The sequence below is a fragment of the Ammodytes marinus genome, assembly GCF_949987685.1.
Source record: "Ammodytes marinus genome assembly, chromosome: 13".
NCBI classification, from domain to species: domain Eukaryota; kingdom Metazoa; phylum Chordata; class Actinopteri; order Uranoscopiformes; family Ammodytidae; genus Ammodytes; species Ammodytes marinus.
In genome coordinates, this window is record NC_137217.1 from 6,610,573 (window position 1) to 6,623,340 (window position 12,768).

Below are 12,768 nucleotides of genomic sequence, written 5' to 3' on the forward strand. Positions count from 1 at the left end.
ACTCCATCAAGAGTTTACAGGTTAGGCCCCTGCTGTGCTACCCGCTATTGTTTACTAGAACCATAAAACTGATAGCAGGCCTCTGTGCTTTTGTGTTGATTGAAGAAGAAAAAAAACCTCAATGCAGAAATACCTCATCTTAATCAAAATAATAACCAGAATATGCCATAAAGACTGCAATTGATTCTCTCATTTTCTTGTGGAAAACAGAGGGGGGAAGACATTTATTATATGAAGTCACCGCTCTTTGTACGCTGTAAAAGCGGTCACGAAGCAAAAAAAAAAGGGGCATCAAAGGCAAGTCATTTAATACATTCAACTTTGTTTCAATAACAAAGGCAACCTGCTATGCACTTCAACTGAACCACAACAAAGAAGCCATGGAAGGTCACGACCCCGGGAGCTTGCAAATGGATGCCGGAGTGCTGCGGAGTGATGTTGACTGTATTTTAAACACAGTTTACTTCCAAAGCTCAGGGCGCAGAGTGGGGCCGTTTTAACAAGCTCCCTCCAACCAAGTTAGGCCGGTGGGTGGGTTTAGTTTAACAGCATGTTTCTGAAAGGAGCATGAGAGACAATATACTTTTCGTTCCCTCTTCCCACAATCCAGGGCCCACAAGCATCTTTCCGTAGTCCCTCAGTATATGCTTTTAGACTGGGTGAGAGAAATAACAATGTGAGAACATTTTGCTTGCCATGTAAGACACACTCTTGTACCCCTGAGCGCCGCGTGACATACAGGGGGAAAAGCAAACATCCGTGTGACAGTAATAATTTATGCGTATTGACATTCCTAAAGCACTGGGTCAGTTGGAACGCTTTCCATCCAGGAAGACCCACTGGTGGAGAGAAGTGAAGAGAGGCAAAGAGGACTAGAGTATGACATGGTCTAGAGAGAGGAGCGCCTGTGAGAAAACCTTAACTGAAAAAACAAAGGAGAGATGAACAGACAAGAAAACATGAAGACAGAGATGATGTTCTTCAGTTCTCAGCTGCTTTATGGCTCGGGGAAAAAGCCTTGGCTCCGAAACAAAGATGCAAAATGATAAAGGCTGGAGAATGAAAAAGAAAAATTGTGAAAGAGTGAGTTAATGTGGTCCATCTGGGGGGACTACAGTACACGCTGCTCGACAAAAAAAAATAAAAAAAACGGCTTTGGGGAAATGTGGCGGGCCAAAGCCTGTTTTACAATTGGTTGAACTTCAAAAACTGGTTCTCTCCAGCCTGCACATGACATTAGAAATATTTAGCCACAAATAGAATGTGAATTGCCATTCCTTAGTAAAGCAGAGCAGTAGATCCAGAGCCCTGACATTCAGCAGTCTTGCTTGCAAGTGTTGTGGCTCAACACATTGCATTTAGGACCGAGACCTTCCCAGTACGACTCCAGACTTTCTGAGGAGCGCGCCAAACCCACCGTGCCCCGCGCCTAAGCTTTGGCAATCAGGAGTGATTTAAAGGTCTGACAGACACTATCCATAAAGCTCAACGGGGGACTCATTGCTTCAGTCAACCTCAACAGATGCACCAATTCTAAACCAAAAACCCTGTTTCTGATCCACCAATCAAATCCAATGCTTGGGTAAGGGGTGACTGTGAGGACACACAAAAATTACCCCATATCGCTACAATAACACCCGCTGTTTGTATAAGCAGGATGCAATGTAGTTGTATAAGTCAGTAGAGACAGTGTTTAAAAAAATGCCAGCTGACAATATCTAGATTAACACCATGAGTGTGTTAGTGAAAACAAACAAGAGGGGGAAAGTGGTTCACCATCGTGATGTAAGGCTTTAGAAATGATACACAGACTCTCTCTGCTCATCCCACATAATCTCTTGGCTGGAGTCGCATGCTGCTGAATAGACTCTATCTCCAAACGAGTCCATCATTAATGATAAACAAGTTATCAGCCATTCAATAAACACAATAGGGACAGTGAGGACGTTGGCATTTTAAGAAAAAGTTATCATGGGGCTAAAGCTAGATGGGGAACTTGGCAGGATGAATGTGGTTGATGAATGAATGACGGGCCATTTGTACATGTAAAACAAAAACATCTCTATTCACTCCTTGTCAGACATCCCTGGACATTTCATTTGGTAACTGACCAGATGTGGAAAAAGCTGTGATTAGAAGATACACAACAGCAAACGTGTAAGCCATAGAAAGAAGCCGACCTGGGGAGTTTCTTAATATCTGTGATCCTGGCCTTTTAAGCAGAAGAGTCATCATCAGACTGTCTTTAGTTTTCCCTTGCTACTTTCTTTCCATGGAAATGCAGTAGAGAACAACTGGCTCTCATTAGCCGTCACCCATCCCTTTTTTGTTACTGAGATTTGTCTTGGGGTAATTCAATTAATCTAATATTCAGGCTCCAGTGTTTACACATGCCAAGAGAGTGAGGTGGGTTTGATGGTGACAACACCGTCTGAAAGCTGGGGTGTGTGAAGTGTCTGTCTGTGGGTGAGCTACTGTGAGTGAAATGTGAAATCTCTTCAGAGTGTAGTGAGAGTTAATTGTAAGTTCACAGACTGAGTGGCCTCCCTCTTTTATTTCATCACTGACCAGGTTTACATGCAAAGCATATTCTGATTAGTGGCAATATTCCAGTTAAGAGAATCATCCGAATGAAATGTGCAGCAGCTATAGGAATAAACAAGCGACGTTCACTAGTAGTGGTACAAGCACTCTTCTCCGTCAATAATTCATGTCCCATACTAGAAAAAAGGAACATTTATGTCGTTGCCTTGCATTGTTTTGGCAGCCAACACTGACAGATCTTCTTTGAAGGTGGTTTACACCATAGTTTACTAGTTTAACAGCCTTAAAACAGGGCATGCATCGCAAACTGTGTCCAAAAAACGGCGGTGGGAATATAAATTGTGATTAAGCTGTATACATGTGTGACTGGCATCTGAATACTCCACATGTCTTAATGTGATTATGGCTAACTCCCACTATGACTTATTCTAATGAAGGTCAGTACAAAATGCTCTTAACATGGAGATGATCTCAACCGGGTTAATATCAAAATGTTGCTGTGCATGTAAACGTGGGCACCACCATTTATAATTTGTTGATAGGACAAAGTGTGGGCAACGCACCAAAATGTACTGGCACACACACAGTTAAAAACACATCCCCAGTCCACTAGAGAGAGCTATGCAGCGGAGTGATCATCAGGTTTCAGCCTGGCTCACTCATCCAAGCCCTCGACTTAACTTCATTAGCTTTGGCATTATGTTTTCAACAAACAAACAACAAAAGAGACTTCAAACTACATTGTCTTCAGAACGTGGACTCCCAGACGTCAGAGGGAGACTTCAAAAAGCAGCGGCGATGCCTTTCATTAGGTCATACCGTGTTTCTGCTGAAGCGCCTCCCCGCGCTGCCTGGAAGGACATGTCTGTACTCTCTGCTTTAGTAACAGGGTCACAGGGAAACAGCAACGATGGGGAAAACAATGGTGACCCGAGGTGAGATAGGGATGTTTTGTGATCGGGACAGGGGGTTAGGTGTAGGTTTTTGAGGGGTTGATAAGCCCCAGGTGGTCTGCTGAGGACTGTGAGCGAAGCTGTGGTGATCAGCCCACACCCAAGGGAGCCAGCGCGCACACACACACACACACACACACCAAGCATGCATAGGCATTCGGAAACGTGCACCGACGAACACACACACATTGCATATAAATTCAAAGAGCGGCGTGAAGACAAGAACAGTCCTGGCTCACTGTCTATTTACAGAGCCGAAATTAGAAGAGGAGGATTGAAGTAATCTTCTTTTAATTTCTCTCTGGATGTGCTCCCGGGGCTGAGTTAGACAAAAGGCTCTGATGTGCTGAATGTTAGGGTTCTCAAAGGAGGATGATGCAAGACCCCCCTGTCCCCTCATCTGGGTGAGCGGGGAAGGGCCCCCTCGATAAAGGGGACATAGAGGACAAGGTTAGAAGACACATTGGTACAAGATAAGACCAAAGTTACTACAGAAGAAAAGCAAAGCAACAAAAACAACTTGCAGATTTTGGAGAAAAAAACCTTGGCTGGATTAGACAAGCTCGCTTCAAGAGGAAATTGCGGGAGAGGGAACAATTTCCTACCTGATCACTTGGCTGCAGTGATGCCGAGTTAAACATGGAAGGAACACCTGTCATGCTTTGAACTCCAAAACTATCTCATCAACACACACATCGTGATATCGTTCTGTTCTGGCTCGAATACGTGCAATTGAAAATACCACAAAGTAAATGAACACATTGTCTGAAAAGTGATTTTTGCTCGTGGACTATTCCAAGTGTTGGAATACGTGAGGTGCGTCTGATGATTCGTCTTTGTCATGCACATCTGAACCACTGGAGCAGCTCCAAAAACACAAACTGAAACAGGTGAGGGTATAAAATCAAGCCCACCTCTCCATTATCCAAAACATCTGAGCTATGGTTTTCAGTTGGGTCTCAAGCGCCTACACAGCACCTATCTGTGCGTATCTATCATTCCCTGGATTTTACTTGGATTTACATGCCTCTACCAGGTGTCAGAGCCATCATACATTTCACACGTGAAATTCATATAAAGAACTTGAGGTATAGATAGAATGAGTTTTAGTTCTCTTGAAGTAAACACTAAATTCAGACACACATTTCCTTAGTTCCAAAATTGTAAATTGGGTTTCTACTAGAAACTGATTTTATGGTGTAGCGTCTAAAGAAAACATTTATATTCCTCATAATGCTATTGCTGAATCTCCTCTTTTCAGCCTCTGTCTGAAACAGTTTGTTTTAGAGCCTGTCTCTTAAAGCCTGCTCTGATTGGTTCTGAATCTATCTGCCGGTTAGATTCAGGGTTTTTCCATTATAACCTAACTTAAGTGTAAGGTCAATTAATGTACAAATCTCTTAACTAGTGAAACTGCCCATGACAGTTTTCCAGAGCCCTCAAATTGCTCATCAAACGACAGCCAAAAAATGAAAGAAGCTGGAAGCAGCCAATGTTAATGTTAATCAGTAATCAAAATTCTTGGTCATTTTTTGTTTATCATCTGATTAATAAAATCAACTAATAATGCAAGGACTACATACAGTCTTAGGCGGCTTTGATTGAGAATGAATGTGGGCTCTCAACAATATTTATTATTTTACCCCTATCTGACCTGGATAACATAGTAGGAGGGAGTCGCAGAAAAAAAAAAATTAAAATATGCCTGGACCCATGGAAAATCCTCCAAAAGCCTGGAATGATGTGTGAATTTTGTTTAAGGGTAAATATTTACTTCAATGAGAGCAGTCCAAGAGGAACTCAGTAGTACCCCAGTCAACCACAGGACTTGAAAAAATGGCACTGAGGGAGAGCCGCATACTGTACATTTGTATAGTCAAAACGCAAACATTTACATCACACACACAGATGAATACAACGCACAGGCAAACCCGCATGCACGCTCTCGCACACACATACACATGCACACTTGCTAACTTAAAACTCCATCCGAGATAGAGGGAGAGAACCCAATACTCTCCCTCACCTGTTATTCTAGGTGGAATCTTGCTTATACAGGTGTAGAGGAGAAAAAAATAATCTGTTTCCTCTTTTCACCTCTTCAGACAAGGTTTCTGGGCTTTCTCACTGAACAAAGTCTGCTCTGGTGTCTGTAGGAGTTGGCCTGGTGTGCCCTGCTTTTACTAGTCCCCTGGGTGTGTGACCCTGTTTCCCTTCTGCAGGCAGAGCGGGAGAGGGGCACTCCCCGACTCCTCCTCACCTGAGTGGACACCCGATCCCCGGGTTCACGGTGGGGGCCCCGCCGCCTCTCCTCAAAGGCGCCGTGTGTTTCCAGGGCTCTAATAGAATTCCAGCCCTTTCGTGATTTTTATCTGGAGTTTTCACGCCAATTTCGCCAAAACCGATTGAGGAGGGAGCAAATTCAGCTGCTACTGATCTCAAATAGATTGAGTTTCCAAGGGGGGGACCAATTTAAGAATGTGCCATGGTTACGCTTTGAGGACAAAAGGTGGGTTTTAGGGGGTGCTGGTCCTGAACAGGGAAGGTGAGTTGTTATGACTGGCTGTCAATTAGCAGTTGATTCACACAGGAGGGTCAGTGGGACACGGACAAAAAAAAAAGGGGGGAAGAAAAAAAAGATACGGTTTCATAACAAAAGAAGGGCAGCGGGATGAACGCTGGCTATGAAAATATGTATGTTTAAGATAAGCTGAGACAACGGCGCTTACTTAACAGATGTAAGACAGCCAAAATGGAAAAGGAGATGGCTGCACAGGGAGCATTATTTATTATTGCTCTCAGCAGCAACAGGGCGAAAAGGAAAATAGCGCTAAGCAGGATGGGGAAGAGGTCAGGGTGAAAAGGATCCAGCCCTCAGAGAGGGTTAATATCCAGGTTGACTGGGTAAGGGCTGACCTCTCAGGAACGCCAGCTTCCCACATTTAGAGACAAATACATTGGACAGAGCCAGGAATCAAAGCAAACACCGGATTCAAACAGTCTTTTCTCACTGTGTCATGTCTCATCCCCTTGGAGTTCTCCCTTTCTGCTCGCTCCATGTTGTAGTGTCTGTCATTTGGCCATCGTCTCTCGAGCTGTCTTCGCTCTCTTTCCTTTCTTTGGGATTTTCACTCTCATCTGATGTCTCCCTATTTCTGTTGGCCGGTGGAGCCCATAAAAGCTCCTCAGACACCTCACTGTCCTGGAAGGATCGGGAGGTCGGGAGAGAGACTTCAGTTCTCAAGGCTAAAACAGCCAAACGAGACAATATGAAACACTCATCAGAGAGAGAGAGAGAGAGAGAGAGAGAGAGAGAGAGAGAGAGAGAGAGAGAGAGAGAGAGAGAGAGAGAGGGAGGAGCGGGTCTTGGAAATAGTTGACTTTAAACATACGCAGACAAGGATCCCAGCCCCAGGTTGCTCACTGAGCCAAGCTTGTCAACAACACCATGGCTTAGATAAGCCGTCTTGTGCGCTCTTGACGTTCAGCTAATACTCCTACATGCACAAGAGCTAAATTGTTATACAAGAGGGCAGAGTAGGTCAGTGAGCTTCCAGTCTCCCACAGTGTAACATTTAGTAGCGTTTGGAGAGACGTCGGAGGTGCAGAAAGGTCTCAATTTGTCTTGTATATATCTGCAAGCAAGAGAGTTCAGAAAAGTTTATTTCCTTACTGTTAGCTGATTTTCATTACCGTTCAAATCTATGAAGCAATAATAATAATAATATGATTTATTTAAATAATTTTTTTTATTGGAGAGATTCAAGGTCCATTTAAATTACATACAACAATTTTACTACACGAAAAAAACTTAAAAAGGCAATTATAGCAATGTTTCCATAAAAAGGCCTTTACTGTCCAAACACATTTAACTGTAGTTTAGTGTGGTTGTGTGGATGATGTGCACACCAAAACACACGCATCAGTAAAACACTGCCTCCTCCCCACTAATAGCCTCAAACTGCTGTCCAAACCCACAAGCAAACCAAACCAGCTACCGACCAGCGTGTTCCCCCAGTTTCACTCCGCACAGCGGTCGGTCTTGGCTGGTGACCTACGCCGGCTGTCTATGGCGCTGCATTAGTTCAGCTTTGCGTGAGAGTAGCAGCTCGTGTGGGCCCTTAACACGGGCGTTTAAGACTACACACAGATGTAATAGTGCAGTAATATCATAATCTACACACTGTCAAAGTCTATCTGCCTCCAATAAGAGAGGGGACCGCTCCACAGTCAGCCAGCTATAGCTACTTAACCAGCCAACTCTGGAAGGACTAGCATTTTTCCAACCCAGAAGCCGTGCCAGTCTGCGAAGGGAAAAAGAGATGAATGAGAGAAGACCATGTGGAAAAGAGTTGAGTGATAAAAATAGTGGATGAAAGAAGATTTGGACGTACGTTTAAACAAAGGAGATGAAGAATTAGGATAAATTAGGTGGTAGATAGGGATGCATATAGCCTCACAGGTTCAACTGATGGGGTGATGATAAAAGGCAGGAAATAAAGGAACAGAAAAAAGCGGAGGAGTGGAAGAATATAGATAAGGCAGGCCATGGGTGATTGAGAGGTTACCCCATGTGTGTTTACTAAAAAACAGTAATTCCGAGGTTCCTGTGGGGCCTGATACCTTTAGTCCTGAACCTGGGTACTTGCCTCGGTGTGTGTTTGTGTGTGTGCACTGGCATCAGTCAGTGTGTGTGTGTGTGTGTGTGTGCATGGACGTTGGAGGAAGTCTAAAGCCCCGTTTCCCATGCGTGTAATCATCCCAGGATGAGGTGGAGGATGAAGCCGAGCGGGACTTCCCCTGTACCAGAGGGTATTTTCCTCTTATACTGTGGTACGAGCACATGGCTGACCCAGGCTGCCTCTGTGTGTGTCACAGAGAGAGAGAGAGAGAGAGAGAGAGAGAGAGAGAGAGAGAGAGAGAGAGAGAGAGAGAGAGATACCAACAAGGGACGTGGGGAGACATTTTTAAAATATAATCTATTTTTGCTCTTTACCAGTTTTCTGGGACATTGCTAAAAATACTTTGGGAGCTTGTAATTGTGGCAGCTGCATGACACCCAGACAATGATACCAACAGTTCAAGCTCACACTGTATATCTTAATAAAAGAATGCATGGCATTGAAGAGGAAAATAAAAAAACATTGTGTGTGTGTGTGTGTGTGTGTGTGTGTGTGTGTGTGTGTGTGTGTGTGTGTGTGTGTGTGTGTTAGCCTTGCCAGACAAGCCTGATTTCGCATATTCACATTTATTTCTCTGCCACAGATCAGTCTGGACTTTTTATCTCTATGGGTAGGAGCCGGTTAAAAAATGGCCTGGCCAATCATGTCCCACGTTCTAGCCTAAAGTCCGTGCCTTATAATGGAAGGCAGCATCTGATCGGTTCATGTAGTCGTCAATCTAGCCTCCAGTCAGACCGGGCATTCCCCACTTTCCGTCAGTTGAGCTTAGATTGACGGCTACAGGAACCAATCAGGGGCTGCCTTCCACTAAGGGACGTATGTTAGGTCTGACACAAGCCCTGATTGGTGCGGCTATTTTTTGACCAGGCTCCACCCCACAGAAATTGGAGAAAGTCCAGGCTGATCTGTGGGAGAGAAAGGTATGTGAAGCTCGCACAAGATCAGACCGGTATGTGGATGTGTGTGTGCAGGGAAAAGTTAACAGAGGGACGAAATTAAAACTAGAAGCGTTGGGGACAATGAGAGATTTGCACACTGTCATCAACTTCTGTATGGCTCTTTTTGAAGAGCAAATAACGTCAGCAGAGCACAGGACAGAATGTCAGCTGTTCAATCATAAAGCAGTATTACAGCACTGGCTCCCAAAGAAAAGGCTGCCGGCAGTTCACCATGCAGAGAATGTGGGGCCATGTGTACTGTATGTATGTGTGTGTGTGTGTGTGTGTGTGCGTGTGTGTGTGTGTGTGTGTGTGTGTGTGTGAGGGGTATACACTTCACGCTGTGTGACGGTGCAGATGACAGAGCAGTGAGATAAAGACCGAGAAGCGGCTCTATCATCTATTCATAGCTCCCTGACTGTGGGACCTCCCAGCCTCACTTTATCATCATTAACATGCACCAAAAATAATACAGCGTTCAGGTCCGACTGTGACAGACCGTAGCTAACGCTGCCATAAACATCCTAATAATGCAATGACTTAAAGGAGCAACAAATCTGCTTATGGACTGCCTGGAGAATGTGTTCCATTTGCTTTGCATCTCAATTGTGATTCAAGTGGAAATGGGTATTTTAACTATGGACAACTGGCTCCAATGCACAATGACACAGACTGTAATAGATTGTAGGAAAATAACAATGTAGGACAGCATCTGTATGTATGTATTGGGGTACAATAAGGGTCATAATAAAGGCATATGTGTATGTGTGTGTGTGTGTGTGTGTGTGTGTGTGTGTGTGTGTGTGTGTGTGTGTGTTTGTGTTTGTGTGTCAGTGTGTACAGATTTTCACAAAGCACAGCTCCAGTGACCAGAAATGACTGAACACACAAGGCCTCACAACACATTGCCCACGCGCCTGGCTCGCCTCACCACTGCCAGGGAACCCAAAAGCCCCTACAAAACAAATTCATTAACACAGACAATAAAACACAGCTGTGAGTGGCGATGGGAACTGTTTGAAATCAGTGCCCGGGATTCTGGAGAATCTGTTCAAGGCAAACGGCATGTTCTCAAAATGTCTAGAAAAAAATAAACTGTTTTCAAAAAAGAGAAAGACTGAGCGAGTGAAAGAGAGGAAAGGATTTGGAAACGAGAGCGAGAGCGAGAGAGAGAGAGAGAGAGAGAGAGAAAGTGGGCGAGGAGCCGTGTTTAATCCAAACTCTTGCTGGGGACAGCAGCGCTGACTGTGAGAGCGGGGATGCTTTATTCAAGCACAACAACAAAAACAATTCCCCCCTAACACCAGATGCTTCAGATCCAGGACCTGGTTTTAATTGAATCCTTTGAACAGGTTGTATAAAGGAAGTACAAACAAAACTGTCAAATACTATAAATATCATCACGGAAGTTGGGTTTGAATTTGATTTTTTTTTGATTTTTTTTTTAAAGATCCAAATTCCGATATTGTGGAAACTGGCACTGGAAATACATGTGCACTTTCTGATTACTATTTGTAATCTGTTAGCAGAGGGGGGTGGACAGGCATCTGTTTTATTCTATCCAATTCCGTCCATTTCAACTATATCGAAAAGCCTTTACCTGTTCCAAACCTCGTACTCCAAACAATGTCAGAGCACATTTTGCTTGATTATTTGATGGTGGTGTGTCTAATGTGTTAGCAGGGGGTAGACAGGCTGTTGGCAGAGCACACTTCCAGGGAGTAGAGGCAGCACTCAGGAGTTTGGGGGTCTGAGCAAAGGGAATCACATGATGCAGTAGTTAAAGGCACCACTAGAGGGCTCTGCAGCTTGTATAATGAGCGCGTACAGAGCGGAATACACACCAGACCCACGACCATGTCTTAGTCATACTGACCTCCCTTCTACAGGGTCCTTGGCCAAGCAGCCGGACAGATGCGGCCGCCAAAAGACTTACGACACTGGGAGAGATGGAGGTACAAATAGTTTAAAGGAGAGCGTCCAGAAAAGCCAAAGCCAGACCACATTTGTTTGAGAGTAACCTCCATGGCTCTGCAGCTGCACAGAGGTGAAGACACACACTGACTGACCTCAGTGTTAATGATACCGTTACGCTTCATAATGGCACTACTATAAAAAACCCAAATGAGTCAAAGGACATAGTATAATGCACCTGAAATTAATATGCTACAATAAAAGTGAAAAGTGAATCACTGAAAGCTCCAAACGACCGTGACCAACAAGCAAATATTAAATGAAAGCGGTGGTATTTTCCCAAGCATATATCCTTCATTTCTCAATAGTAGATTGATGATCATTCTATTACATCACTCTGGACCTATGGGCTCTTTTCAATTGAGCTTAATCCAACCGAAGGAGGCAAAACACAGCGGTTAGATGGGAATATCTGAGCAAAGCGTTGACTGTCCCCGAATGAGACATGGCTGGGGAAAAGAACATAACACTTAGCAGCTACTGTCACAGTGCCCTTGAGCAATACCCTTGATCCCCAGCTTCTTTGCCTGATAAAATGCACATAAAACTAAAATCCTTGAAGGTTTTAAGTGTATGTGTGAGACTATTTATGTGAAGCTAGTTGTTGCTGGAAAAAGTTGGAAAAGATGCTCAGTCTACATTGCCTTGAGAACGAAGGGTAAATAAAAAACACTTAAACCTTTCTTAAATGACGGTAGAATTAACGTTCTTTTTCTAACCGTTGCCAACGGACCTCCCAGAATAGCAGCTTGCTGAACTTTCTCATCCTGCCTTGAACCCTCTGCAGCCGTTAGCTGCCCCTCAACAGAATCAAGCCATGAATCATTACAAGTCAGGGGTGAGGGCGAGATCACCCAAATCAAAAGCAGATGCACAGCAAGCACCTCCTTCTGTCCAACTGTATAAATAACTAAATAAATTAGGATATAAAGAAGTCACCAAACTTCACACTATGTCTTTCTCTTTCTTGTTTCTACAGTGTTGCACTAACAAATCTGACGGACAGATTGACTGCGAGATGTCCATTATAACACTTGATTTATGATGTTGGCTTGCTTTCAGGTGACAAGTCTGCTCCATTAATGTTGTATGTATAAGAAGAAGGTACTGCATGTATTCCAATAGTAACTACAACATAGTCATACATAGGCCTATCTGTAGTGGTTACAGAACCAAAGCATGACCACTGTGCTTGTAACCCTTTAACATGCATTTGAGTTATTCCCAGGAAGCCAACCACATCACTTCGCAGAAGCCTGACGGGCTGTGAGTCATCCGACGCAGTCGCTGCACGTCAGTACACACGTTCCCCCCGTAAAGAATTTCTAAGAGTAACAACAACAGTAGAATCACTCTGTCAACTCACTTCATTTCATCCCACTCCCCCCTCCTCTCTCTTGTCCCCTTTCCCTGCTCTGTGACTCCCATCCCCGCCACAGCTGGTAAATATTTTTATATTGTGTTCCATTAGAAAGCTCTATTAAGCGGTCAGACGGGGCAAATGGCGCCTGGGAGCTCCCTGTCCTGTAAACAATAGAGAGGGCCCTGAAAGCTGCAGCTGAGTACAAGCACAGTAAACTAAGGTCACATTAGAGAACCAGTAAGTAAATATTTAAATATGTTAGATTCACCCTAAATAGTCAGGGGGGCGATAGTTAGGGGCACTGTTTTGGGAAA

The 12,768-nt window shown here is 44.1% G+C and overlaps 1 protein-coding gene across 2 annotated transcripts in view; it reads right to left on the bottom strand.

The window, feature by feature from the left end:
• Positions 1-12,768, bottom strand: part of vps13b (vacuolar protein sorting 13 homolog B) — a 379,499-nt gene that overhangs the window by 103,940 nt on the left and 262,791 nt on the right. The gene's annotated exons all lie outside the window — the stretch shown is intronic.